This window comes from Dama dama, chromosome 9 (assembly GCF_033118175.1).
Source record: "Dama dama isolate Ldn47 chromosome 9, ASM3311817v1, whole genome shotgun sequence".
Lineage (NCBI taxonomy): Eukaryota > Metazoa > Chordata > Mammalia > Artiodactyla > Cervidae > Dama > Dama dama.
Genome location: NC_083689.1, coordinates 92,456,323 through 92,481,238, shown reverse-complemented (window position 1 = coordinate 92,481,238; position 24,916 = coordinate 92,456,323). Strand labels below are relative to the sequence as shown.

At 35.3% G+C, this 24,916-nt stretch overlaps 1 pseudogene; it reads left to right on the top strand.

Moving 5' to 3' along the window:
* Nucleotides 1–24,011: 24,011 nt before the first annotated feature.
* Nucleotides 24,012–24,448, top strand: LOC133061497 (large ribosomal subunit protein uL14-like; annotated as a pseudogene).
* Nucleotides 24,449–24,916: the final 468 nt, after the last annotated feature.

Below are 24,916 nucleotides of genomic sequence, written 5' to 3'. Positions count from 1 at the left end.
CGCATCTACAAAGACACCTAAAAATCGTGAGTATTTGGGAAATTGTGAAAAGTTTGATGTGCCTGGAAAGGATTAATTTAATGTAGAGGAGGAGAAAGGGGAGCTGAGAAATAAAATACGGCTGACCCATTCAGTGTCCCAGATTCTGAGTTCCTACCTGGGTGACAGGATTCTAGAAGAGATTTTTAATAAATGGAACAAAATAAACATTGGAACACTGTCTCTACAGAAAAATACTGTAGTTGCAATATGGAGAAAGATAATGGCCAACAGGAGATTTTGCTGGCAGGGAGAGAAGTGAGACGGCTAATTCAACAGTCCAGATCAGCAACAATATGCAAGTTGGGTAAATATTTTCTTCATCTTTCCAAAGTACATTGTATCACCTTTACACATAGTATTGCCGGTTAACACTAAAATGCAAGGTCCTCCACCCAGGACAAATAGTAAGGTCTTTGTGTAGAATGCTTTCATGAAATTTGAGGCATTGATAATGAATGAGAAAATTCAGATATTAGGGACATTTCTGAAGTAGAATCAAAATAACTGGTTGAATGTAAGACATGAATGAGAACAACTAGCCAAGAATGAAGCTAATGTTTCTAGCTTGGAGACAGAATACAGGACAAGGGTTACATTTTGCTAAGTAATATAAATTTTATTTTCCAAATGCAGAGTGTGCATCTGTCCTGGTGAAAATATAGAAAATATGCTCAGGAGAGGGATTGACACCTGAGATATAAATTCTGGCATCACTAGTAAACAGATGGTAGGCAACATGATCTCTCCCAGTGGATGAGATCCTACAGGGTGACCATGTGAAGAAAAACCCAGAAGAACCCCAGAAATTACCTGTATTTCAACAGCACATAGGAGGAGCCATAACGATGAAGGCTAAGATAAGAGAATAGAAAAGTAGGAGAAGTGATAACCAAAAGCCAAAGAAAGTGAACATCAAGAAGTAGTGAGAGCAGGTAAGGGCGACAGAGAAGTTATGAAAGAGATAAGATATGAAAATGAATGTCAATTTGGAGAAATGTATTGTTTCATTAGAGTAAGCGTTAGGAGCATAAACCTAATAGTACAGTACTAAAATGTCATTTCATAGTGAGAAGGAAAATAAGAAATATACAGAACGTTTACAACTGACTTTCACTGACACTAAAGGATGGCTTTGCCGAGTAGTCTCTTCATAAGATGGTAGGAAACAAATGAGTTATTTTTAAAGTGTTTTTGTGTTTTAAAGGAATTATTTGGGGACTTAGATGAAGGAAGAGAAGGAAATATGCAGATCCAGGAGAGATTAAACATATAAAATAGTTCTGATTCCCATAGAACATGGGGGTTCAGATACACAGTGTCTTTCTGAGAATGAAGAAATGAAAGGCATCAATGTAAGGAAATACCTGTCATTGTTAAAATATGCATGTCAGTTCATATTCCTGTGTAGATCCATGGTGTTGTGATATTTGCATTTATTATCCTTGACCAATATTAGACAGTACTATGAAAACAGACAAGAATTCATCCTCTGCATCTGCTTAACTATTTATCTTAGACAAGTGGATAGGTAATAGGTTTGCTGTCATTATCTGCATGCTTGTTTATTTTATCTATCATGTGGGTTCTCATTTCTGAGCTCATCTCATTTCCCCTTGAACAAAGAACATTTATTCTCCATGTTTTCCTCATCACCAAAGTTGAGCAAAATAAAGTCATCTGTGTGGCCATGCCTAAAAAGTGAGAACGCCCTTTATCTCTTTCCTTTGATTAATGTTTTATTCCATCAGTGTTCTGATTTCTACTTGTCAAGAAAAAGCACTGGATAAATTTTTACCAGCAGATTACTGATTGATAATAATTTAATGAGATACCAGCAGGGAGCAGAGTTTTAACTTAGAAAGTGATTCTTTAGTGATGAAGTTGCAGGTAGTACAAGATAATGGGTATAACACCCACGTAGTTCCTGTATTTCCCAAACAACCCACAGAAATGACTAGTCTACTTATATAGAAAGTTGGGCCTGAATGCAATTACACTTCAACTTAAATCTTTAGACATATCAGGGTGTATTATAAAATATTTATTTTATATTAAATATGTCAACACAAAGTATCAAAAATGTAAAAAATTGAGAAATCATGTGCAATATGCAGAATAAATGTCCAATAGCAAAAATCTGAGAGCAAACCAAATGTGTGACTATAGGAAAGAAATTTAAAAATTACTTTGTATGATGGATACTGTTCTTCCATTGAACGGTTAAGCCATTTAGTTATTCTTACAAGTCTGCCATTTATGTGTACTATAAGATCGTGTGAAATAACAGAATAAAAACTAAGAACTAACACTAAAAATTTGACTTATTGAGTTGTAAATGGGTGATTTTCTTAACTTTGTTTTTTGAAATGGACATTTTATGATTCAAATAAATTTTTACAAATATTATAAACATTTACAAGTACAGAGGTGGGGCAAAATAGTCAGATACAAAGGCAGTATATGAGGTTTAACTCAAGTGTCAAATGTTTCACCAGGCTCTACTGCATTGTCCCACTTCATATTAATTCATACTTTTACTCTTTGCAACATCCTCAAAAGGACTGAATATCAACAAGCAGACCTGCTCAGTTCCAGAAAATTGTTACCACCTATGTGTATCTATGGCAATAAATTATGCTAATTAGTACCATTAACAAGTTTCCCCATATATATAACTTCTATATATGCTAATTATAATTACATACTACTCAGATTTTTCATCTAATTTAAACAAAGCAGTTTTAAAATTCTTGGTTGTAATTTTGGTTTGTAAGTGAATTTCTTTCTTTGCTCAATGCAGACTACCGAGAAAATCAAGGAAATGGGGTGTTCTATGGATCTCTCCACTTCCTCTAGCTACAGTAAAAACACTACACACAAATGTTAGACTACATCCAATCAGAAATTCAAAGCAGCTGAGTTGAAATGATTTGAATCAGACAAAATCCAAAGTATATTCCATACAGTGAAATATTTCATGTGTTACTTACTGATGACCTTTCATCTGATGTTGAATAACTGGCTTAAATCCTCAAGATTATAAACAATGGCAAAGTTTTAAAATATGTTTTTCCTAATTGTTCAATTAGCAAATGTCTATAGTCTAGAAATAAAGAAAATTATTGGCATTTTATTTCATCCTTAACTCTTCTAAATTTTGACTCAACTGTGATATTTCTAGATGAAAAAGTAAAAGCAAATTACTTTTTTTGCTAACTTTTAAAAACTAGAGAAACTATGAAGAATTTACAATAGTTCTAAGATTCAGCTCTGTAAACCAAACAAAAATGCTAGTATGTAAAGATAGTTAAATAATTTTTCAATAAACATGGTAGGAAATTAAAACATTACAACCACAGACTATATATACACACATACATATATATAAATAAGAAGCACAATTCTAAGTTATGATAAGCTGCCTGGCATTTTGCTTTTGTTTTATTATCAAATATAAAATCAAAGGCAATGATTTTAAACCAAATGCATACAAACTTATCCAACGAGGTTCTATAAACTTTGTTGAGAAGAAAAAGGAAAAGTCCTCAATAGCAAGGAAAAAGACAATAAATTAGAGAATATCTAACAAAGTACTATGACAATTTTGTAAGACCCAAGTAAAATTACTATAAAAATTAGAAATTATGATCTATGGTATTCCTGAACCTCAGTTTACTTCCTTACCAGGCATGTTTTCTCTGTGATAAACTATGAGATTTAATGGAGTCATGCTAATAGGAATAAGCTCAAATGTTGGTGCGAATCAAAGAAGAACAAAGAGGAAAATCAATGATTCTACTAGTTAGCTCTTTTGAAAAATGTTCACTTGGGCAGGGAGCAAGGGAATTAAATATCTACCTTTGTGCCTTTATCCTTGTAGGTCAGTTAACAGTCCTATCACAAACCCAATAGGATCTGATTCTATTTTATGCATGAACACTAGTCAAGTGATATACTGCTCTTTAAATTCTAGCATCACATTCTTTTTCTTCACTGTGCTTATTTTGAAAGCAAATTTACCACTCATAAAAATAAGCTGCTGACAGTGATTGAATGTCCACATAGAAAGCCTGCTATTCACTTTTTTCTCTGTGCATTCCCAGATTCAGGCACCAAAATTAAATAAAAAGGTGTTCCAGTATTTGTGGGGGAGGGAGAGAGAGAGTGAGAAAGAAATACAGAGTGGAGGGATATGAGTATGCTCATTTGATAAAAATGTAACCATTTGCAAACTTCAGGGTAAGAACTGTCAATGACACTTACTTCTTTTATTTGTCTTCTTTCTCCATTATATGTAATAAATAGGCACAAAAAGACCTACAATATTCAGGAATTGGGGAGGGGGTGCTTAAGCTAAAATGACTAAACTACTTCTCTAAAGGATTTGTCAAGAAATAAAAACATTCTGACCCCAATACTACAAAGTCAACATCAGAAAGCCAAAAAGAATTGCCCTGAATCTCCTTGACATCTGCATGACCCCTCTCTGCCTCCCAGCTATCCAGCAGTTCAGTGGCTACGATTCAAACAGTGAAATCATTGTGCAGCACAGCTAATCAGAGTCAAGATTCCCATGATGTAATTTTAGGGACCCAGGATGTCTGAGCCAATCCTATCTGAGGCATCACAGTTTCAGCACAATTTTAGATATACTGCAATTGCTTGCTACCTGTGTTTTCCATCTTCTGAAAAACAAACTTGCTCAGAAATAATTCCAGTGCAGAAAGAGTTTTGAGATCAGTAACTATATAGATAGGTACACATACATAAATGCATATACATATATACATTCATGTTTAGACATGCAACCTGTATTATATAATATTTTGTACATAAACATATAAAAAGACACAATATACTTTCAATGAAAATAAAATAGTTATTAATTACTGACTTTATTTTCCTTCTTTACCTACTAGAAGATATTAACCATATCCTAATAGTCATGCACTAGACATTCAACTTAAGCACCATATAAAGAGATGGAATAGAATGATATAAAAAAAGGAGTCATGGAAAAATAAGTACATGTATTAAATCAAAATTGTTAGTGTGTTTGTGTTTAAATCCTTCGAAAATTTTGCTTCCCACATATTTATTAACTCTGATTGGTTTTTGTGCTAATATTTGAAAATGTAAAAGATAAAATTCAACTTCTGTCATTGAGGAAAACATCTATTCTTACTAGTTTTAAGGAGCAATTAACAATTTTAAAGATACCAAAATGCTCTAAAAGTGAGAACTTTTAATAAAAATACTTAACATTTCTAGATTTACTTATATGTCAAGAGAATGGTGAGTTGAATAGAAAGTATACTCAGAGAGCTGAAGAACAGGAGTAATAAGACATAATACTGTAAGGGCAAAGGGACAGGGAGTCCTAAGACTTACCTTCTTATTTTGTTCTGGCTACATGACCTTGGATGAATCACAAAACTCATTGAGAACATGAATTATGTAATTTGATTTTAAGGATTTTTTTTCCATACACGCTGAAATAACATTTCAGGGAAAAAGTTTACCTCTTCAAGTACTAACTTTTAAGATTTAACTTATCTGTATTCTATTTACAAAAAAAAAAAATGAATTGTATCTATATAGTTTTCCTGGTAAGATCAAGCTAGCCTCAATTGCATAGTCACCTCAGTTAGGGAAAATCTGCAAAAACAACTTGCCAAGGACTTTTCAAAGATGCAATACTTGTAAAATGTCAATTTTTGCATATGTCGGCTAGAATGTGAAAAGTGGTTTTGGGGTAAGCTCTAATTCTAAGACTTCGTTTTCTTGACTTACTACTGATAAGCTATTTGTATGATAAGATGCATTTCTTCAGCTATGCACCTATGATAAGTTCATTTCTAGAAGTGGATTAGAATTCAAGGCATCTTTATAGACAAGCTGAAATAAAAGCTGACTGGATTTTTCTTGTTAATAGGCTTTACAATCCTTAAACATTTTAGTCCACCATGGAAGAGAAAGAATAGTGAAATATCAGGTCTGAGGTGTGGAACCCCAAGCAAGTGAACATGATCACTGTTACACATGACTGGTAGACAGGGGAGAGGAGGAAGTGGAGATGTCTGTGAAAGTGTTTTGGGAGGGGAAAAAAGCAAGAAATGGCACATACGAAACTGCTTTCTTATGGTAGGTAGATTCATGAATACCACCTTACTAACAGAATATTAAACAGAAATGTCCCTTTATTTACCAAATTCTAAGATAATCTTGATTTTCAACTGGTAGCAACTCTAAGAATCTGCCTCCAATATCAAACTTCAGATTGGTTTCACAACGGGCTCTGTGTAGACTGAATTGATTCTAGTGGGTTTAAACGACTGGCCCTCTTAATTTGAGACTCTTGGGGCAACACTCATTTTTTTTAACTTTACGTAAATTTCCAATTAATTTGCTCTTGTCAGTTGGGAAATACAATGACCTGAAACTGAAATAAATCCTTTGAGAACACCATCAGTAGCCTTCAAGAATTATGTATCTGAACCTCAGTTTAATAAGGATTTGGCCAGAAACACATTTGTTCATTACTCATAAATCAAATAATCAAGTCAATGATTACACCCATGTGATTCTATTTAGTTCTTTGACTTCTAGAAATACCAAACTATTTGTTTTTGCTTGCATTAAGCAAAAACATTTTATTTTGGTACAATTTTTTAAATACACTGTAATGTCTACACTCCCCTTTGACTGGTATATTTTCTTCAAAATATCAGAGCTCAAAAAGTACCAAAATACGTAAGATATCTTAAAATCATTCATCATCTTAAACTGTAATTGCATGTGTTGGAGGCCTAGTATCAAGTACTTTTATTAACTATTCACATTCAACTTTTCAGTAATTTTTCCCAATACTTACAGGTATATTAGCTTTAATTATTAAAATAAATTATTTGAGGGATTTATACATTTCTTAGTCAATTAGGAAATAAGCAAGAGTACAAAATATTCTTTATAGAATTTTATACAGCTGAAGGAAACTAGTTACCTGAAGAGAAATTGTTAAAGAGAAAAATAAAACACCTGTATTTGAAAAACATGTTTTATGAATTCTAAAATGGCTTTCAAGTATTTCAAAGTATTTCTAGTTTTTCCTACTGACCATTTTCCTAAGAAATTTAGAAATGTTAAATACAGGACAGTTGTTATTTCTTAAAGGGGACTAAAAATAGGTGACACAGGAAAGTTGAAAAAGCCTTAGTTAATGAAAATAATGGGTGAAAATAACATCTCCAGATAGGGATACAAGGAAAGAAAATTAAATGTCTCTTAGGACATATCCTGGTCAAGGAGATTATATCTATATCTTGTTTTATAGTACAAGCCAGGCTGAAATTTTATAATGAAATGACCCTGACCTGAAGCCTCCTTTGTAAATGACTAGTGCCTTAATTATTTGCATCTGTGAACTCAAATGAACATACTTAAGGATATATCAATATGCTCATAAATCATCTGCAGGCGATAAGTAGTCCAACATAGATAATTAGAGAGTTTACGGAAGGCTTACTCCCTCTGTTTATCTGCTTATGACATTTGTGGTACAGCCCTAACAGCAGGATAATTACTAGATTTATTCATCAAACAAAATCACGCCTTCTGGGAATGCACAGTGACTCCAGTTTTAGGACTAATAAAGACATTTTTCACCAAAACTCAAGTACTAATTTGCTCAATAACTAGCTGCAATAAGCTTTTATGGAAGCACTCAAAGAAAAGGCTTGGCACCAGAGGGCAGATAATTAAAGGTGCAGTATCCCTATACAAAAGAATCTGAACAATTCCCTGACCATATTAAAATTTAATTGTTGAATGTTAATTGAAAAAAATATAAATCGCTTCTGTTCTCTGCATTTCAGTAATTATTCTCCTCAGATCAAAAACACATCTCTCTGTCAAAGTTAGCAACAAAAGAAAACCTGAAATAAAGCATTTTAATACTTGCTATAGAATACCCCTGTAAAAAAATAATTTCTTTTCCACAGTAGTTATCTTAACTAAAGCCAGCATGCATCTGCTTTGAATTCGCCTCCACTGTACCCCCTCACACACATGAATGGAAGAGTTATGGTCACTTAACTTGGTTTTCATTAAAAGTTTCAACAACTTTGTAAGTGATAATGGCTCAAAATATTTTAGTGACTTGAAAACACAGGTATTTCTTAGCTGCATTTCCGCTTCACAATTCTTTGAAAGCCTGATTGTTTTATGCATTAGGTTTGATATTCACAAAATGGAGGCAGTTCAGATAGAAAAGCATTCTTAAAACTAAATCAACGAGCACTAATTAGGTAAGAGAATCACAATCATGGCCTAGAGTTTACTCAGCCACATAGGATGTTGTTTCTCAAGGAATGATTGAGTCATCTCAGTTAAATTCTCAGTGTTTATGCCATCATTGGGTTCCGAAAGAATTATGAAGTATTACTTTTAAAATGTTTCCACCTGGGACAGTAATGGTTGTTCCCCAGAAGCTAAGCTTTTATTACACCAAAATCAGAAATTCTCAGGGCCTCGAGTTCACTTTCTGCTGCAGAGGAATGATGAACTACACAAAATGCAGACTTTTAAACTCATATTTAATTGTTTAATGTCATGGCTCTTGGTAGAGCATTGTTGCTTGAAAAATAAATTGGGTAATTCAATTAAATGGCTACAGAAGATACATCATATCAGATGTAGAAAGGCACTAACCCCAGCTTGAACTTGACGTCCCACATCGCTTCACTTATTTGACAAATGGATTCTTGAAAATAATTGAAACACATGGCTGCCAGCATAGGTCAATAATACTTTTTTGCCATTCAGCCTCTTAACAGCTTCCATTTTTTCTTGCACTGTGCCATTCAGGGCAAAGATTGCATTTGCCTGGTAAATCATGCAAGCATTATTACTAAAATGGGACTAAATGCAATGAAAATGGACTACATAAAAGTAATGGCACTTAAGTAAAAGGAAGACCATCTACTAGGGCAAACACTAAATGTCAGAGTTAAATACTATATGACATTACTTCCATTACAAGCTTATATTATGCACATAAGAAAGCAAACTCACTAACTACAGCTGCATACTACATTTTCATATTGTTAACTTACAATGTTTTCAAGACAACTGCTGCTAATCTCGACTTAAAACAGAGCTATATATCGACTATTTCAAGTTTTTTTATCCCATCTCTTTATGTGTATCATTACAATTAAGCAAAAAGACAAAAAACAAAAAACTGAATCATAGCCTAAATTTTCAACTAAACATCACTAACAGTTTTAAAGACCAATACTTGGTCTATTTGAAAATACTGGGAAAAAAGAAAAAGACAACTGAATTATAAAGAAAGAAATTTAAAAGCATTATCCAGGGAAAAAGGTTTGAATGGGAGAGATACAAAAAAAGAGGAAAATGTGTGTTTTAACCAGGAGCATACATATTGGGAGGCATAGTTTAAAAATCTAAATTTTTAAATTTCAACTTTTTAGTGTGTTAATACACTCTAAGGGATCAAGAGTGAACTATAAGACAAGGCAGATATCAAGATGCAAATACAGACAGATCTTTTGTGTTTTCCATTTGAAACTAGAAATTACCAATTTCTTACTATCAGTGTGGTTTTTGTTAAGAAAAGTGCCCCAGTTTATTAACGTTCAAGCCTTCTCCAATTATTTCACCATCAGGCAATGCTGCTTAAAAGAATGCTGCTAAAGAATTCAAAAGGCCTAGGACTGACTCCTGCCCTAACCCTTGGCCAAGAGCAAACTCCTAAACCTCTTTAAGCCTCCGTTTTTAGATCTGTAAAATGAATGAGATAGTTGTCACCTTCATGAGTCTCTTAAGAAGATAAAGTATTTCATATAGTGCCTAACAATAAATGTCTCAAAGTATTGCAAATAGACAGATATGAGTTGATCATAGGTGTTTTCCTGACAAGAGGTGTTCATAGATAAACATGGAGTCCCACTTAAATATTCTCAGGTTATGTTTGTTTTTTTGATCCTTTCTGAATCATAAAGATCTTTCAACTTGTATTGATCACTGTCTTTCTTTTTGAAATAACTTCTTAAAATTACACTGCAACTATCAATATCCATAGACAGAAAACTTCAGATGAACCAAACCCAGTTAGCTTCCTGTAGGAACTGATTGTTATCATTTTGGTTACCAAAGTGTATTAGACAATTCTTCTCCAATCAAGGTTAGGAAGTACCAAGAAAGCAAGCTACTCTAGCTGCTCCAAGAATGTAAATTAATGGTTCACAAAGCTCTCCAGTATTTAACAAGCCATTCATTTGTTATTCTTTTCCTTTTAAAGCAGCCCTGACCCCCACCCCTGCCGCCATTATTCAGCTCCAATACAGCCTTCCCTTGAGTCTTACTGCAGCTAAACATGTGTATATCTGATGGGGGTGGCAGGTAAGATTTATGAGAGAAACCTCACTCAGCATTACTGTTTTGCTAGTTTATACTTCACAAGATTTTGGTTATTAAATAAAATGATTCAGTCAGGAAAAATTTAATATATCTATGGAATTACATTTCAAAACTTTAGGTTTGTCTTGGGCTTTTGGTGAACTAAAGCTTTGTTTAAAAATGACACTTGAAACCCCAAAACGCTGGAGTGGATAGAAAAACAAAGTAATCTTATTTGTCAGAACTATTCTTCAAGCAATACAAAGGAAAAAACATGTAAAAATAGCTAAAACTGCAGAGAGAAAGGAAAGCTCACAAATCAGACACAATTGCATGTTTCAAGCATTGGGATGATATTCTTAATGTATTATGTAAACCAATAAAAAATACCCTGAAATTCACAGATTCATATCTGCCATTCAGGAGTGTTCAATAAAATTAACTTAAAGTTATGAATATTAATATAGTTCTGCTATATTTATCTTTATACATAAAATATAGCAATTTCAGAGTTATTTAACTTTGCTTTGAAATATTACTATTTCTCTGCTATTCACTGCTTACTACGACGTAATTCTGTATGTTCTTTTGCAAAAGAGTCATTCTTTAAGTTTGAAAATCAAAGACCATAAAGCAAGGACACTTACATGCACTCACAAAATAAATGTTTCACTTCATTCTAAAATGGCATTCATTATTTTTTTGTAAAATACACAACCTATTTTTAAAAGATTTTCTCAAAGAAGAATCTAATGAGAAAATTTTCTGGCCCAAAAGCTTGATTTAGGCAGGGTGTCTCAAAATTCTCAAGGCTTACTATTCTCAGTTAAGGATTATGGAAACAATCCTGGTAAGCCTAAAGGGTTTTGAATTGTGCTTGTAGAACATTAAGCAAACATGGGTATCTCCAGATTCACAAAGCTCCAATAAAACTATGTGCATATAATTAGATCAATCAACAGGAACCATTATGAAATATATGTCAGCATAGGACTCATAACAAGCAGATATATAGAAAGAATTAACTCTATCCACCTAAGGCCTAAAACACTCAAAACACAGACATCACTTAAATCAATAATGGTATTAAATCTATTAATGAGGTGTGGGATAAATATTTTTTAAAACCAAGGAAACATATTACTGTTTCTATTTTAATGTACTTTGCACTAATAAATGACAAAAGTAATGGAGTTTATACAAAACAATTTAGGTGTTTTCCAATGAAGTCTTTATTTTCTAAACAAAATACTAAATGCTACCATTGCTACACGGAAAAACAAAAAAATTCTACACCAGAAGGGTGAGGTGGTAGGAAATAAGCTTTTACGTTAAAGCTAGACAAAATAAAAAGAAAAAAGTAAGAGGCTAATTACATTAACAAGAGCTATTACCTCTGCTCAAAACTTTCTTTCGCATCTTGTGGCTTATTCAACTCAACATATAATTAAGCAACTGCAAGAATGCTTTGTATCATTTCTTCCAAAATATTACAACATTTGTGAGCTTTCATGAAGATGAAATCCAAAGTAAACACGGTGCTTTATAACAGCAGAAAATCCCCTTGAACAGATTTGACTCTAAACCCAAGAGTTTAGTGATTTAAATTTATATGTGTATGAATTTGCTAGGCCTGCCAAAACAAATACACAGGCTGGATGGCTTCAACAACAGAAATTCATTGACTCACAGTTTTAGAAGCAAGGAGTCCAAAATTCAGGAATTTGCAGGTCTGGCATCTTCCGAGGCATCCATTCCCTTGGCTTGCAAATGGCCGCCTCCCGCTACCTGCTCACGCGGTCTTCATGTGCCTGTGTAGCCTAATTGCCACTACTTAGAAAGGTACCGGTCACAGGGGATAGGGCTCACCCATATGATCGCATTTTACCCCAATTATCTCTTTAAAGGCCTTGTACTGGGAGGGGTTTTCAACATTTTAAATTTGGTGAGACACAGTTCAGCCCAAAATAATGCTTTTAAAATGTCATTATAAGTTTTTTTTTTTTTTTTCCAATTTGAGTCCAGTTAAAAAATATCTGCACTTATTATTGTGCTCAGTCTTACAAACATCTAAATATTGGTTGCCAAACTGTAATGTTTATCAGAAGCACCTGGGGAGCTTGTTAGAGCACTGACTATAGACCCTACCTTTCTGATTCAAGGGACCCTGGGATGGGGCTGGGAGTTTGCATTCCTGACCAATTCCCAGGTGAAGCTGATACTGCTCATCACGAGGCTACATACCGAGAAGCAATGATCTTGTACCACGTTTCTAACACTATATTTGTAGCTCTAGTATTCCATGAGATGTTAATAGGGACTTTTTTTCTGTTAAACAAAGAATTGCTTTATTTATACAAACTATGAATACATACACAAAACTATAAAGTGCTAAGAAATTTAAATATCTAAGTCATAGCAATTCAACATTCAGGGTCTACAGAATGCTTGAGGGAGACTGTAATAGATTAGACTCCCACAGCAGAGGCAGAGGAGGCTTCTTCAGAGGCAAAGGGTGTTAACAGCTGTTCAAGCTTCCTCTCCAAAAAATGACCAATAATCAAACCATCTTGGGCTCGGCTACAAATGGAAGTGGGGCTTCCCAGGTGACACAGTGGTAAAGAATCCGCCTGCTAATGCAGGAGACACAAGAAACTCGGGGTTGATCCCCAGGTCAGGATGATTCCCTGAGGAGGAAATGGTAACCTGCTTCATTATTCTTGCCTAGAAAATTCCATGGACAGAGGAGCCTGGCAGGCTACAGTCCATGGGGTCACAAAGAGTCAGACACGACTAAGCATGTGCACACATACGCACACACACACACAAATGGAATTGTCCTCTTCGACAGGGGTCTCCAATCTTTCTGGCATCAGGGACAGGTTTTGTGGAAGACAATTTTTCCACGGCCAAGGGTGGGGGGTAAGGGATGGTTCAGGAAGTAATGAGAGAAATGAGGGCCAGCAGACGAAGCTTTGTTTGCTCAGACACGGCTCACCTCGCGCTGTGCTGCCCAGTCCCTAACAGGTCATGGACAGGTACCAGTCTGCAGCCAGGGGGAGGGACCCCTGCTCCCAGAGGTTGTAGCATGTTATTAGCATATTAATAACCAACATTTTGGAGGACTTCCAGGTGGCTGAGTGGTAAAGAATCCTCCTGTAATGCAGGAGACGCAAGAGATGAGGGTTCGATTCCTGGGACTGGAAGATCCCCTAGAGGAGGGTATGGCAACCCACTCCAATATTCTTGCCTGGAGAATCCATGGACAGAGGAGCCTGGCAGGCTATGGTCCATGGGGTCACAAAGAGTCGGGCACAGCTTAGCGACTGAGCATTCACAACAGACATATTTGCTATATTAAAATTGCTAAGAATTCCTATAATAAGAGAAAATAATGTAACTGTTAATTTTCTAAATCATTTTGTAACTCAGTTTTTGTAACAACTTTTAACATATCATACATCGTTGGAAATATACATTTAACTTTTTCAATGGTCTCATATCAAATCAACATTTCCCAAACTGCATTCCCTGGAATACCAGTAGTTGCTTCAGAGATGAAAGAAATGTTTTTTATAGTCTGGAAAATTCTAAAGTATAAAAGCCTTGCTATTTTTACTTGATTTGAACATGAATTTTATAAGCTTACTTGAACAAACAATACATTTCATAATTTATAACCTATGTTTTGTGGAACCCAAATATTTCCCTGAAACTTAAGATTTATAATCACCTTATTGAACTATAACTAAACAGATTTCGGAATTTAGACCTTATACATTTATGTTCATTTTTATAATTAAACCTGCAAAGTTTTTTCTTGAAAGATTAGGAATATATGCACATATATACACATCCAAGTATACACATATACATAGTGGCACGTTTACCATTGTCCTTGAATTGTGTTTGTGTCCCAGAAATCTGTGATCAGTAAATGAAAAAGGGGGGTAATCAATGTGGATAGGAACAGGTTTAGGGTTGCCATGTGGAAAAGAACTTTAAAATGCAGTCAGCAATCAACTATATACCACATACAGGTCATTTTCATTTAGAAATTTTCACAAATAAAAAAGTATGTTCTCATGACACAGATACTTTTTTTCCAATTCTAAAACAGAGTACTAAAGCAAGATAAAATAATGAGAGCTAAATAAAAAAACATAGCAACAATTATGTTTTAAGAAATATAGTGGTTATTTTATATATTTAACCTGAATTGGTACCCTCCTTTGTCTTGAATATTTATTTTCATTTTCATTTTATAAAGTAGGAGACTAAAGTTACATTTGACTTAGTTGCACTAAGAGAAAGGGATGATAAAGATCATACTCCTGGTATCAATGCATTCAAATCTTGTGAATTAAGAATATTCAAGAATTTAAATACTAATGCTATATAAAAATTCTATACTAGGTTCAAGCCCAGAATTGAGGCAACAAGAAACACAGAAAGAAATAGAAAACAGTGGCATGAATCTCACTCTAGAAAAATCAAAAAAAGCCTTTAAGAGAGTATTCAGAGTCACTCAGACATAGTTGGAGAAGGCAATGGCAACCCACTCCAGTACTCCTGCCTGGACGATCTCGTGGATGGAGGAGCCTGGTAGGCTGCAGTCCATGGGGTCACTAAGAGTCGGACACGACTGAGCATCTTCATTTTCACTTTTCACTCTCATGCATTGCAGAAGGAAATGGCAACCCACTCCAGTGTTTTTGCCTGGAGAATCCCAGGGACAGGGGAGCCTGGTGGGCTGCCGTCTATGGGGTTGCACAGAGTCAGATACAACTGAAGTGACTTAGCAGCAGATATAGTTGCTGAGAATTATACTTTACAGGTTCAAACCTTTACTCTGTTGATAACCAGTTAACTTAGTCATATTACTTAAACTCTGCCTTACTTTCTTCTATTAAATATGGATTATGTTTGTATGTAAATAATAAAGCAGTTATACAGATCACATAAGTTAGTACAGAGAGTCTTGTTCAGTTGCTAAGTCAAGTCTGACTCTTTGGGACCCCTACAACTGCAGCAGGTCATGCTTCCCTGTCCTTCACTGTCTCACAGAGTTTACTCAAACTCATGTCCATTGAGTAGGTGATGCCATCCAATCATCTCATCCTCTGTCGCCCCCTTCTTCTCTTGCCCTCAATCTTTTCTAGTATCAGAGTCTTTTCCGATGAGTCAACTCTTTGCATTAACTTCAGCATCAGTCCTTCCAATTGATTTTAAGGGTTGATTTCCCTTAGAATTCACTGGTTTGATCTCCTTGCTGGGGACTCTCAAGAATCTTCTCCAGCACCACAATTCAAAAGCATCAATTCTTCAGTACTCAGCCTTCTTTATTGTCGAACTCTCCCATCTGTACATGACTACCGGAAAAACCACAGACTAAATGAGATTAATTGTCAAATACACTATTTATTATATTTAATCAGAAATACGAAATGTGAACAAAAATATAATAATGGTGTTACTTTAGGTTTTTATATAACATGTATACTTTAAGTATAAATTAAATGAACGTCAATGAAATCAAATAATTCCACTGCAGCATGAATCTCAAATAAAAGAAATGGTGAGTCATGATCACAAATGGATGAATTAGGAAGCATATCTGGGTATTTTTAAGCAAAGCTGAGTAGCTATGATTTGAAATCTGTTTTCTCCATTTTTAGACATTTCTCATGAAGAGTTTCTTTTTTTAAGCAATGCTACCCTGAAGGACTAAAGATCATTGCTTATCAAGAGAAAAATCCATAAGAACAATTTGAATATAGCTAATATATTTTTTTAAATACAGCAACCTACTAAGAGAGAAGAATAGAATCTCATTCTTCACTTAATAATTATAGATGCTCTGCCCTGTTGAAAGCCCCCACTATGAGCACCATGGATGCAGCTATCAGAAGACGAATCATTCCTTTCATCTAGATGCATTCACTCTGTCCAAGAGAAGGGATGATCACTTCACAAAGAGCTATAATGTTACATCCCAAAAGGAAGTGGAGGTGCATTTATTTCCCTTAAAATCAAGCAAAGCATCAGGAAAAAAGTTGAACTGCAGTTAGGCTTTGAGATAGATGAAGATGGAGAAAGAGAGAAGTGCAGATAGAAAGATCAGCACAGGCAATTGCATGGAGAAAAGAAATCACAGGGGAATGTATTGCATAGAGGGAAGTACTGCTTAGAGGAAAAAAAAATCCTGTTTGAATTTTAAATAAAATTACACAGGAGTGTCAGAGGAGATGGTTTTGAACATTAAGTTTTCTTGGACAACTCCAAACACAGGAGCTCCAAGCAGAAAACCTGGTTAACCTTGTCCCTTTTAAAATCTGTATTTTAATCACTTTAAAATGAGTTTGACTTCTATTTATAGAAGGATGGAGTGAATGGAGTCACTAACCTTTAGCTTCAATGGCCTGAGAATTAAGGTGTGTATTGAGTTAGTAAGGCATAATTTGTATATAATTAGTGGAGGCAAATATTTCATTTGATCTAAAATATTTATAAATTATAATTATGGTGTGCAGTCAATAACAGTAAGAAAAATATGAATTAATGACAAAGTAGGAGAACACTGAGAATCCTGTTCCATTATTAATATCCAATCACTTTTTACTGAGGCCTCTGATTGCAAACACTTGAACTTTTCTTTAAACTAGGCCATTTCTTTCCAGGTATTATGTCATTTTGACAGACACTGAGAAGTTTTACATGTCACTACTCTGATGCTTATGCTGTGGAACGAGTTGGGGATGATTATGGAGACCAATAGAAAGTTAAAATCAAAGGATTTTCACTTCATTTTGAAAGCCTGAATAGTGTCATGGGTCCTCATTATATTGCAGGAACTTATTTTCCACTAGTTTTTTAAAATATGGAACACATTATTATTATGAATAACACTCTGAACAGATATTTCTTTAAAATGCATAAAAATAGCATGGGCACAGAATTTGCATACATAAAATAAAATGAGAAGAATATAAAAATGTGACAACACAAGTACACAAATATCAAAGTATCCAAAAGTACAGCTGTCAACTCTGCTTCTTCAGCCCTCGCAAACATGTATGAGAGGAACCAAGTAAAATTACCATAAGTGACTACCATTTATATAATTGCATACAAATAAAGCCTTCTAACATTACAGAATTTTCAGGAGGGTAGTCTCAAGCATCCTTGATGATTTTACAATACACACTCACACACACACTCTCTCTCACACACACACACATTCATACTCTGTGCTCTCATCTTTCTCTTCCTCCTCTTCCAAAGCCAAAGGTAATGTATTAGTTTTCTGTTGCTCTTGTAACGTTACCACAAACCTGGAGACTAAAACACATCACTAATACTTATCATAAAGTTCTAGAGGTCAGAAGTCCAAAATGGGTTTCAACCTGTGTAAAATTCAGGTGTTGGCCCAAAAGTCTTTCTCGGGAGGCTCCAGGGATTCATTTCCTATGTTTTTACAGCTTTGAGAGCCTTCTCACATTCCTTAACTTTCAGTCTCTTTGCATCATGAAAGCCAGCAACTGCATCCCTCTGACTTCCGCTTCCATCAGTACATCTCCTTCTCTGACTGTCCTGCTTGTTTGCTTAAAAAGGCCAGGTGGTTACATTGGACCTATCCAGATAATTCAAGACAATCTCCCATCTCAAAGTTCATCATTTAATCATATCTGCAACGTAAAGTAACATCCTCACAAGTGCTGAATACGCAATGTGGACATCTTTGGGGACCATTATGACACCTACTAGAGCTCCTACAGAGAGCTTTACCATTCTGCCCTCTACTTTAACTCCTAATGCCTTCCTTAAAATACCTCAATTGGGCTTTTGCCTCAACCACTGTTCTGATATTGTTCTTATCCAGATGACAAGAAAAGCCTGAGCTAAATGTTCTAAGCAGGTTCTTACCTTCTCTGACTACACTCTGACACTTCTATTTGTTGTCCCTTCCCTCTTCCCTACACTTTCTTTCCCTGGGGCTCCCATGCTGCCCTTTTCTTTTTCCTCCAAATTTTTCATTGATCTTCCATAGTTTTTTTTTTTTTTTTTTTTTTCCATGAACTCCTCTTCTTTCTCTCATTGCTGGCTCTTTTCCTTTACTTTGTCCTAACTCTACCTATTTTTATCAGCTCTCATGACCTTATCTATGTGCAAGACTTCTATAGAGATCAGTTCCAAATCTCTGTCTTTCATTTATCCCACTCTCCTAAATTGTGTAATCAAGCCACTTGTCCATATGGATGATGGAAGAGAAATTTAAAACCAACATGTCCACGTGTAGATAATCATTTAAGGGAGCCAAGCCACAACTCTTCCCCTGCAACCCTCTCCTCTCCTCTTCTTTTTTGGACTAACAGCAATATTCTCTTCTTCATCACCAACCCAGAAAGTATGGAATCATTCTTGACATATCGCTCTCCTTTTAAGACTTATGTGTAATCCTACCACAGAAGCATCAAGTCCTCCTGTTTTAATTTCTTAATATTAATATTTCTTGGATCTAGTCCATCTTCACCATATTCTTAGTCACTGCCTTACTTCTGTTCATACTTACCTATTGTATTTGTTGATTTCACAAGTTCATATCTAGTCCTTTGTCTCCAGCTTCAGCTTCGAGTAATCCCAGCCTTCACACAGTTACCAAAACAATCTAAGCAAATATGATTATCACAATACTACTTAAAATTTTTCAGCAACTTCTATATAAAAGCATGAATTCTTTCTTCCTATTCTGCATTCTTAATCCAGTTTCTTGGGCACATGGACTATTTCCCTTTTCATACTTCCCAGCTGCTCTACCCTCAATGCTTTTCCATAATTATTTTCCTCTTACTTCCACTTTCCAAAATGTTCTGAAATTTAAATGAGGAAATATAAGAAAAACAGACAGTATAGTTTCTAGAATATAGTAAACACTTATTGAACATTAATTCCCTGTTTTCTCCGTTTCCTCCTCCTCTGACTAGAAGTTTGCATATAACTCTCTTGATCACTTAATGTTAAAGGTTCAACCAGCTAAATTTTGATCTAGTGGCAATATACTCATCAGGGTCAATTCAGTACATTCCTTCTCCTTTGGATTTTATGAACAACACACTTCATTCCTAGGAATAGAGTACCAATGAAACATTCTACCAACTACTTAAGGATAAAGTTCCATATTATTAACATATCATATTCCTTGGCTAATTCGGATAAACATATTTTTTTCTGTTCCTTTTAATTTCAGTCAGATGTTCTATAGCAGAATCCCTGACATATCAGAGAGCAGCACCATATAAACACGATTATCACATAACCATGTGAAAAGGGATTTCTACTCACAGAAGTTTTTTCCTTTTTCTTTTTTTAAAATATTCTCTTAAAGATTCCATCACCTTCAAAGCAGGACATTTTGTTTCTTAACATGGCCTTTGGAATTTCTGCAACCCACAGATTGAACTTCTACACCATCTCACTTCCGCTCTTTTCTCATCCCCCATCATCACCATTCTGATTCACTCACAGCCTGGCACCTGTTCTCAACTCAGCAACCAAAATGCTCCACTTAAAGCATAAATGTACACTTCTTTACCCCTCTGCCTCTGAACTCTCTGAATAAAAGTGTGTTTTTTACACAACCCACCAGGATTGACAAGATCCAACCTCTGGTCACGTCTACTCCTACTTTTGCTCCCACACTCTGTGGCAGCCCTTCCATTCTCCTCACTTTTCCTCACACAGGCCAAGCTCCTTGGATGAGTGCATTTCTCCTCTCTCTTCTGCTCAAAGGATCAGTTCCTGTCTTCCTTCAGGTCTTTGCTTGAGTGTCACTTTTCAACCATCCTTCTCCAACCACTCTGTTAAAAGCTCAAACTTCAAATTTTTATCTCCTGTTTCACCTTCTCCCTAACCAAGACAATACTTTAATTTTATCCCCAAATATGTCCCTGTCTTCTCCTGATTAGACACTGAGACTATGAGGATAGGGGACTTTGTTATTTTTGTTCACTGTATCATTAGTGAGCACCCCCAAAAGTGCCTGACACATAGCTGGTATTGAGTGAGTATTAGGAAAATAAATTTCTGTGATATTCCGTAGAGACTTAGTTTTCACTTTCACTTGACTTTAAGCTTTTCAATTTATTTTTGGTTATTGTGATAGGCATGGGAAGTTTATCAGGACAGCACAGATAAATCTAATGGGAAGGAAATAAGTTTCATACTTCACATTTTTGCCCAGAGCTGTTCTTCAATGACATTGTCCTGATAGTATAATCTAGGGATTCAGTACCAGATTTTAAAAATAAAATTAAAAGACATCAGATCAGTTTCATGGGTGCATTAACATTTATGGGACAAAAGTCCATAAAAGAAAGGGTATTTCATACTCCTAGTCACACAAAGATGAACAATGATTTTTCAGAGATCTTGATAGTGTATGAATTACAATATGTTGAGCCGGTATGGTAGTAAAAAGTTGCTACAGGGACTTCTCATAAGAGATGATAATCACGTTACAGGTTTTAAGGCATGTAACAACTTATGTCTACATACAAAGGGAAAAAAAAAAGATCTCTTTGGATATTAAATATCTCTGTGAATATTCATGAAGCAAAATATTTTAAAACTTTTGCATGAATTCTTCTCTCTTAAAACTATTCTTGAGTTATAGGACAGGACTTTTTTCTGAATGTACTATACCAAATACTTACGTTGTTGTTGATGTTGTTTTTCAGTCATTAAGTCATGTCCAACCCTTTGCGACCAAATGGACTGCAACATGCGAGGCTCCTCTGTCCTTCACTACCTCCTGGAATTGGCTCAAATTCATGTCCATTGTGTTGGTGATGCTATCTAGCCATCTCATTCTCTGCCTTCAATCCTTCCCAGCATCAGGGTCTTTTCCAATGCATTGACTTTTCACATCAGGAGGCCAAAGTACTGGTGCTTCAGTTTAAGTAATGGTCCTTCCAATGAATATTCAGGATTGATTTCCTTTAGGATTGACTGGTTTAATCTCCACTCAGTCCAAGGGACTCTCAAGAGTCTTCTCCAGCACCACAACTGAAAAGCAACCATCCTTTGGCACTCAGCCTTCTTTATGATCCAACTCTCACATCCATACTTGACTACTGGAAAAACCAGTAGTTTTTGACTATACGGACCTTTGTTTGCAAAGTATATCACTGCTTTTTAATACAGGTTTGTGTAGGTTTGTCTAGGTTTGTGGAGCTTTCCTTCCAAGGGGCAAGTGTCTTTTAATTTCCTAGCTGTAGTCACCATCTGCAGTGATTTTGGAGGCCAAGAAAATAAAATCTGTCACTGTTTCCTCTTTTTCCCCTTCTATTTGCCACGAAGTGATGGGGCTGGATGCCATGATCTTAAGATTTTTTTTTTTAATATTGAGTTTTAAGTCAGCTGTTTCACTCTCTACTTTCACTAATGCTCACAAACTATCACTAATAATCAATTTTCATATAATTTCCCCTGTAGTACTCATTCAATATGTTATTTGCAAGTGTTACTCAAATATATTACATAGAATATATTAATCATTGGTCAATCCTAACTACTTATGTGTGTGCCTTCACCATTTATTATATTTTTATTTTTCAAAAACCAAAGGATTCCAGGTAAACTAACATCTGAGAAAAATGAAACCCCTACCTTTAAAGTACTGTTAACTGGCAAAATGTAATTCAGATCAGTAATTAGCATTTTTAGTTAGTAAAGAACCACATTCAAATAAATTTGAGACCAAAAAGAAGCTATAAAATGATTAAAGTAGCTTTTATAGGTCACTTGACAAGATATGGGAAAATTTTAGTCCTTTAATCTTTTAATAAAAAACAAAATATTAATTCTCTCTAGTTAAGAATCTACACAATTTCCCAAGTACACTAATCAGATGTGTGTAACAACATTCTGCAAAATTATAGTAACTGTAAGACTTCCCATGGGGACACACTCACCTAAATGTTCGACTCTAATTAAATATTTACAGATGATTCTTTTATCACATTACCTTCACAAAGTACGCAAATATTGCCTAAATGGTTTATTGAATTCAAACCCCCATTGCTGAAAAAGCTAGAGTTAAGTATTTAACAGAAAAATTTGTAATGAAGTAAATATGTTCCAGTTCTATTTCCTTGCCTCCAAACATGTATTTAGAATCAAGGGATAGAGTGAGTTTAGTCAAGGTTGGTAGTTTTAGACAGACAATATATTTTGTGTGTTCATAATCCCACCTCCAGCTCTCTTTGTCCACAGGTGCACCTTTAGGGATTAGACAGGCTTAAGGACATTCCTGTCACCTTTAGGTCTTCTCCAATCCAAGTTTGCAGTTCTATGGATTGTTGATAAGTGAGCCATACAGATGTGCTAGCGGTTATGAGGAGACAGTAACTTGCAATATACAATCCTTTCAAAATATTTACAGTTTTGAAAAACTATAAATTTAGTGAAAATTTAAGCAAAATGTGAACATTAGTAAATGACATTGAATATGACAGCAAATTTGAAAAATATTTTCTGTTGATTACACAGACATTTTTAGAGGCTATTTTCCCTATGAATACGACTGTCAAGTATATATTAATACACCTACATGTATATATACAGAGATTATTTTACTGGATTATAGACAGTAATCTCAGTTTCTTTTAATATCCATATCCATATCACATTTATATCCATATTTCATAACTAGGAATAGATAGCTCTGAAATACCTTGGTAAATCACCAACATTTGTCTTTTACCTATACTTTGATGCCATGGTATTCAAAGAGGCTCTGAAGGAAAAATCCATGGCTGATTCATATCAATGTATGACAAAACCCACTGGAAAAAAATAATAATAATAATTAAAAAAAAATTAAAAAAAAAAAAAAAAGAAGGTTAAGCTGAACTCAACAACATGATTATCACCTTATATGCGATGAAATATGAATTTAAAAAAAAAAAAGAAAAATTTAAAGAGCTCTGCCATCACTCTCTATCCTCACTCCTTCTCTAGTTGCTACAAAACAGTGGAGATATTAGTAGAAGCCAGTGGAGTCCCATCTCATCAGTGAGACCCTGGAAATACTGGCAGTTTTTCTCCACAGCATTTTTGACTTAAAACAGGGTATGGGTAAAAAGATGCAAAAATTCCTCAGCCCTTGCCCACACACATCCTTCTAGCACAAAAACAATTCTAGCACTGTCATTTAACTTATACACTATTTCTCCTATAAATCCACAACTTCATGAAAAAAAAAAAAAAAAAGTAAAACTTTTATTCACTAAGTTGTGTCTGACTGTTTGTGACCCCATGGACTGTATGTAGTTCGCCAGGCTCCTCTGTCCATGGAATTCTCCAGGCAAGAATACTGGAGTGGGTAGTCATTCCCTTCCCTAGGGGATTTTCTCACCCCAGGGATCAAACTCGGGTTTCCTGCATTGCAGGCAGATTCTTTACCATCCGAGCCACCAACAAATCCACAACTTTATGGCTGTAAAAGATGCAAATTAAAAAGTAGTAAAGCTTTTTTTTTTCTTTTTGTCCCTTTCTGGCGTTCAAGATGTCGAAGCGAGGACGTGGTGGGTCCTCTGGTGCGAAATTCCGGACTTCCTTGGGTCTTCCGGTTGGAGCCCTGATCAACTGTTCTGAAAACACAGGACCCAAAGATCTGTATATTATCTCGGTGAAGGGGCTCAAGGGACGACCGAATAGACTTCCTGCTGCCGGTGAGGGTGACATGGTGACGGCCACAGTCAAGAAAGGCAAAGCAGAGCTCAGAAAGAAGGTACATCCAGCGGTGGTAATTCGACATCGTTAGTCAAAAGGGAGAAAAGATGGTGTGTTTCTTTATTTTGAAGATAATGCAGGGGTCACAGTAAACAATAAAGGCAAGATGAAAGGTTCTGCCATCACAGGGCCAGTTGCAAAGGCTGAATTGTGGTCCAGGATTGCTTCCAACGCTGGCAGCATTGCATGATTCTTTGGTGTATTTGTTAAAAAAAAAAAAAAAAAAAAAAAAAAATTTGCTTTCCCCACCAAAAAAACTAGTAAATATCTTTTGTTCTCAAGAAATTACTATTTAAACAGTAACATGAAGATACATGAAGGGATTGAGGTCCTGCAGTAAGAAATAAAAGGCAAAGTAAAACTAAGTATTTAAAGGAGAATCTCATATAGAGAGATTTACAAAGTGTAGGCAGAATGTAGGGAAGTCATAGGTTAGTGCAGTTAGCAGGGGCTACAGCCATAACAAAATGCCTTCTCCCCACCCCCACCCTTAGGCCTGAAAGAGCTGGAAGAGGACAATTACCAGACCAGGTGAGACAGAAAGAGGTCTGTGGGGCGTGGCCACCCAGAAGGAGTAATCACCTGTGATGAAGGGATGCTGACAGCCTCAGACAAACCTGTGGGGTCGAGCTGTGGAAGAAATTCTCCAAACAAAAAA